Source organism: Gossypium hirsutum, chromosome D12, assembly GCF_007990345.1.
Source record: "Gossypium hirsutum isolate 1008001.06 chromosome D12, Gossypium_hirsutum_v2.1, whole genome shotgun sequence".
NCBI classification, from domain to species: Eukaryota; Viridiplantae; Streptophyta; class Magnoliopsida; order Malvales; family Malvaceae; genus Gossypium; species Gossypium hirsutum.
In genome coordinates, this window is record NC_053448.1 from 52,503,856 (window position 1) to 52,509,993 (window position 6,138).

The 6,138-nt window shown below is 33.6% G+C and overlaps 1 pseudogene; it reads left to right on the forward strand.

Annotated features, from left to right (window-relative positions):
* The first annotated feature begins 4,076 nt into the window (after positions 1 to 4,076).
* On the forward strand, positions 4,077 to 5,609 carry LOC121224221 (F-box/kelch-repeat protein At1g74510-like; annotated as a pseudogene).
* The last annotated feature ends 529 nt before the right edge of the window (positions 5,610 to 6,138 follow it).

A 6,138-nucleotide genomic window follows, 5' to 3' on the forward strand; every position in this document is an offset into this window, starting at 1 on the left:
ACAAAGAAAGACATTTTCCAAATATGCCTAGTTTGTTGGAAATAAAAATTTTGTAGCCAAGTTTGAAAAAAAGATAGTTGGATCCTTTGGAAAAACCAAATGAATACTCCAAATAGCGCAACACTTTTGCAATAACATCCATGAAACATCACACTCAATAAACAAGTGATCAATCGAATTTGAACTTGCATGATAGAAAGTGCAAGTCGTAGAATTAAAGACGAATAGCCCCTCTTAGCTAGCTCATATTTTGTAGGATGCCTACCATAAAGTAATCGTCATACAAACATTTCCACCTTAAGTTGGTCAATCTAGACTTTGTTTCCACCAGTTATTCTTGTAACACGATCCGAGCTACGAAATGCTATATTCGCTTTCGGAACAACCATAATCAATCAGACAACACAATCATTTATACATGAAATCAAGAGTTTATCATATTCAAAATTATGTTAAATGACCAATTCTGAATCTTAATCGAGCTTATGAAAGCTCTTTAGACAATCCGAGTACGAAACATGACCAAATTGCAAAGTTCAGACAAGACACTATTGACATGCCAATCGTATCCTAACATTTACTAAGTTCACAAGGGCATCTTTAACTCATGTAAACATTTCTTTTCAATTTAGTCCAATTCTAGCCTTTTGAACCAATTCACAACTAAACACATATATAATTACAAATCAAATGTACAAAAACCTATATAAACAAATACCATATGAACTTATCTGATTAAAACAACAAACAAATTGAATCTTCAGGGACTAATCGACAATTTTGTCTTTTTCTCGATTGTCTCCGATTTGATCCAATTCTTGACCTATACAATTATTCCATTCAATCACATAAAAAAAATTTACAAACACCCTCTAATACTACGAACCTGAAGCTTCGAAAGAGACTTTTACTGATCAAAGTCTTCACTTTTCTTAAGGGCATTTCCATTCTTTTTAGTTTCACTATTCTCCATCAGTGTTTGCTCCTTTTTAGTACCTTTCTCGCTTCTATTATTGTCCACCTTGTTCACCCTTTGACCTTGGTCAAACCCCTTCTCTTGAGATTTAAATTTTCTCCAGAAAGACGATCTTTGATTAAATCTGGCCATTCTTGTGAAGACATGACTTCCAAACACAACATATCCATTAAGCTTGGCGATGGCTCTACGAGCTTCCAGAAACTTGGGAAACCTTACAAAGCCAAAACATTATCCTCTCATACTATGTTTTCTTGGAATAAAAGCATTTATAACATGACCGTGATAACCAAAAATTTTCCATAACCCTTTCCAAAAGAGTTTTTTTTGGTAATCTCTCCATGAAAATGGTTGAACACCCTTTAGTCCCTCCACAAAACCAAAACACCGTCTCAAAATAATCCCAATTGCCACATATAAAGTAAGGTTTTTGTTTCACATTGGATTAGAAAAGTACTAATTTCTTTAATCAAAATAATTAATAGAACATAAGAACATCAACCAAGGTTCGATCTTTTTTTTTTGTCGAAACCAGGATATCCACTGCCAATAGTGGTGACTAATACTTTCACCACAGGTGCTCTCCAAAGAGGTAAACGACTGGCCAGGAAATGTACTCTGTTCCCATGGGCAGGGATCAAACCCCCGACCTCATGGTCCTGGAGGATCCGATCGTTTGGAAAAACAACAAAAAATAGATACATTAATATTAATTTTTGAAGTATAAATTAATTTAATGTGATTTGACCGAAATCCTAATTTAGATCAAATTCTTTCTTTACCGATTATATTTCTTTATTTGTTTCCATAGTATTGATTTGACTCAATCAAAGCCCTAATTAGGATGAACATTAAAAGATTAAAATTCAATTAAACTTATTGACATATATGTGTTAAAATAAAAGTACTTTTATTCACATCCGATCAGAAAAGTACTAGTTGATTTATTCAAAATAATTAATAGAACATGAGAACATTAATCAAGGTTCGATCATTCTGAAAAACAACAAAAAATGTATACAATTATTTTAAAATTTGAAGTACAAGTTCATTTAATTTGATTCGACTGAAATCGTAATTTAGATGGAATTCTTTTTTTTTGAATTTATTTTTTATTTGTCTTCATAATATAGTATGTATTAGGTTTAACTTAATCAAAACCCTACGTAAAATTGACATAAATATGTTAAAATAAAATGAGGAAGGAATGCACATGCTAGGGTTTTATGGCCAAATGGGAAATCCTTCACCATTCCAGCCAACAAGTGAGTGACATAATTCACCTCCCTTGGAATCTGTTCAAAACCAACTCTCCATTCATGACTGCATAACTCCCGAATTTTTAGAACCAAATTTCTATGTAAATACCCTATCAAACCACCATTGATACTTTAATAGCAAGTGTGCAATCTGTTTCAATATCTCTCCATTTAGCATCCCATGCCATAATAAGACCGTCGTAAATTACCCATACCTCCGCTTACTCAACACTATACCTGTCGATATTTCTACCTATTCTACACACCCAATTATTGTACTCATCTCTCGCCACTACTGCCGAGGCTAGTAAACCTGAAACTGGACTACAAGTACCATCGATATTCAATTTAATGAATCCGGAAGGAGGTGAAACCCACATTCGATTCCCATGGTAGGATAATTATTTAAATATATGCTTAAAATATATAGGAAACTCTATTAATTGTGTTTGAAAACTTAAAAAAAATACTAACCATTACAAATATCATAAAATGAATGTTGGTGAGAAAAAAAGGAAAGAAAAAAATGCATGCAAAAACAGTTCTGATAATTTTAAATATAATATAATTATAAAACAATGTGAAAAATTTATAAAAAATATAAATACAGAACAAAATATACAAATAATTATATTTTTCAGTGAAGACTAAAGAGGGTCTGGAATTTCAAACACGTGAGGAAAACATGGTTCGTAGTTTGGTTTTCCTTTGGTTGGGATCACAATTCTTAAACAGCAACTCCCTTCCATAGAAGTTGTAGGCCCCACCTTTTCCTTCCTTTTTTTTCTTTCTTGTTAAAAATAATTTTAAAAAAATTACAATTTTAAATATTTTTTTTCTTTTAGTTATAAATTCACTTCTCTTTCACCCATTTTTTTATAAGCTCCCTCACTCTCTCACTCTCTCACTCTCTAAGTGAATATAAACTATAGCTAGAGAAAGAGAGAATTTGAAGCAAATTGAGCTTTTGTTTTGTTAATTTGATCCCCGAATAGCTAAAAGCTTCAGGCTCTTTGTTATCCAATTTGTAAGCCCTTTTTTCCGTTTCTTTTATGATGGTTTGTGGATTCATTTTCAACTTTCTCATTTTCATTGTTAAAGCTTATGGTTTCTTTTTCTTTTTGTTTTTTTATTGAATTTCTCTTTAAGGGCAGCATCTACTATAAAATGAGAGCAAACCCTTTTTTTATTATTTGAAATGTATTGATTTTAGTGAAGGCTAGATCGTTTATCTTGGTTACATTTTGGAGCTAAATTTAGATTTAATTTTCACTGTTTATTGTCAAAAGATGTGGCATGTGATTGACTCTTGATGAGTTTTCTTTCCCTTTCTCACGGTTTCTTGACTTTATATGTGTTCATAGAAGTGAAATAAAAAGATAACATCTTTTGGATAATTATCATTTCTCATTCATGTTCTAGATTTTAATTTTCAAGTTATTTTTGCTTTGTAAAGAGCATCAAGTTGTAAGTTTTATCATATTGTTTGATTTTTTAATTCTTGGTTTTGATTACTAGACTATTCTTGTTATGAGACTTGCTTTTGATGATAAGCATTATTTTGTATTTTTTTTTGTGATAAATTTTTTTTTGGCTTTGTTTGGGTTGATAGAAGTGTGCTATTCCTTTTCCTCTAAATTGAGTTTTTTTTCTTTAGATTAGCATGAATAGTGTATTTCAGCTCTCCTGTAATTGATTTCTGCAGGGCTTTTATCATAATTTTTTGTTGCATTTTATGGAATTCTATGATATGTGAATTGATGCATTTCCTATAAAAATTAGTCTCTCTCTCTCTTTATATAATATATTTATATTTCATGTAATGACTGATCAATTTTACATATTATTATCATGAAGAACAAAAAGGAAGGTTTCTGGTTCTCTCACAAAGCTAGACCTAATAAGAAGACGGAGAAGATCTTATGGCGAAAAGGGGTGTCAAAGTACTCAAAGGTGATGAGAAGAAGGAAAAAAGGGAGGACATGTGGCTTGCCCAAATTGGCCAACGAGAAAACCACCGCTATGCTTCGGACAATTCAGAATCAAGTTTACTGATCCACCAGCTTGGGCGAGACATCTCGATTAACTGTCTCCTTCGTTGCTCAAGGTCTTATTATGGCATCATTGCAACTTTGAATACGGGTTTCCACTCTCTTATACGGAGTGGTGAGCTGTACAAGTTGAGGCGACAAATGGGAATTGTCGAACATTGGGTTTACTTCTCCTGCAACCTTTTGGAGTGGGAGGCTTTTGATCCAATCCATCGTCGATGGATGCATATGCCTAAAATGCAGGCCTATGAATGTTTCATGTATTCTGATAAGGAGTCATTGGCTGTTGGAACCCAACTTCTTGTTTCTGGAAAAGAAATAATGTACCCTATTGTCTATAAATATTGCATTTTGACGCACACATGGGCAACCGAGATGAGGATGCATACACCCAGGTGCTTGTTTGCATCTTCTAGTCTGGGTGAAATCGGATTTATAGCTGGTGGTTGTGATCTGCGTGGAAATATTTTGAGCTCAGCAGAGCTTTATAATTCTGAAACTGGCAGGTGAGAGACCATTCCAAGAATGAATAAGGCTAGAAGAATGTGTTTTGCGGTGTTCATGGAGGGGAAGTTTTATGTTATTGGTGGCATTGGGGTTGAGAGTTTGAAGACAATAACATCCGTAGAGGTGTATGATTTGAAGACCAAGACTTGGAGTGAGATACATAACATGTACCCTGCACGAAACGAGGAGGCTGGACCAACAGAAGAACCTCTTACAGCTGAGGCACCTCCTCTAGTGGCAGTTGTGAATGATGTGTTGTATATAGCTGATCATGTACTGAAGCAAGTGAAGAAATATGACAAGGAGAAGAACTTGTGGGTAACGGTAGGGCCATTCCCTGAGCGTACAACCTCAATAAATGGGTGGGGGATAGCATTTAGGGCATACGGGGATCAGCTAATGATTATTGGAGGACCTAGGGTTTTAGGTGCAGGGTTTGTTGAGATCAACTCTTGAGTCCCAAATGAGGGGCCACTAGAATGGAACTTGGTCGCCAGAAAGCCCTCTAGCAGTTTTGTGTATAACTGTGCCGTCATGGGATGTTGACATGTGCATCTAGTTTCGGTGGCACCCTGGTTTTGCATAAAGTCTTTTTCTGCTACAACCCACAGACACAGTCATAAGAGGAGGTTTGAAGATTTCGGCCCTTCTTAGTTTTATTATGTTTTGTAACTTTCCTTCCATTTTCTTTGTTGTTCCTTTTGTTGAGTGGTTGTCATCAGGGTTTGTTAAAGTTTGTGTTATGTAGAATAAAGCATAGTTCCATAACAAAGTCTAATTACATTTTAGACTGTTTTCAATGTTAAGGAAGTTTCTTTCGACCAAATATTAATCTCAAGCAATTATTGAACACACACATATTTATAACAGTTTACCCATTCCATACTCTTTTCCTCTAGGGAAAGAAAAAGATAGAAAGGATGTATGATCATGAAAAGCTTAATCCTTTCCTCCAATGAGAGGGAGCAGTAGCGGGAGGGAGAAGATGGAGAGAGAGACCGGGGGGGGAGGGATTTTTTATTCATTTAATTTTAATATAATTTTTTTAATTAATTTTTAAAATTTTTAATATTTTTTTTTCATTCAATATTAATATAAAGTTTGCCGCATATTACATTTTAGTCACTTATATTTGAAATGTTACATTTTAGTCACGTATGTTATGGTTTTATTACCCCCTAAACAACAATCCGACATGAAAGATAAAATGGTTTTTAAATGCCAACGTGGATATTCACTCAAGTAAATTAAATGATTTTTTAATTAATTAAATTTAATTAATTAAATTTTCTAAATTAATTAAAGGAAAATGTTAATTAGGGTTCTCGAAATAATCAAAACGAAT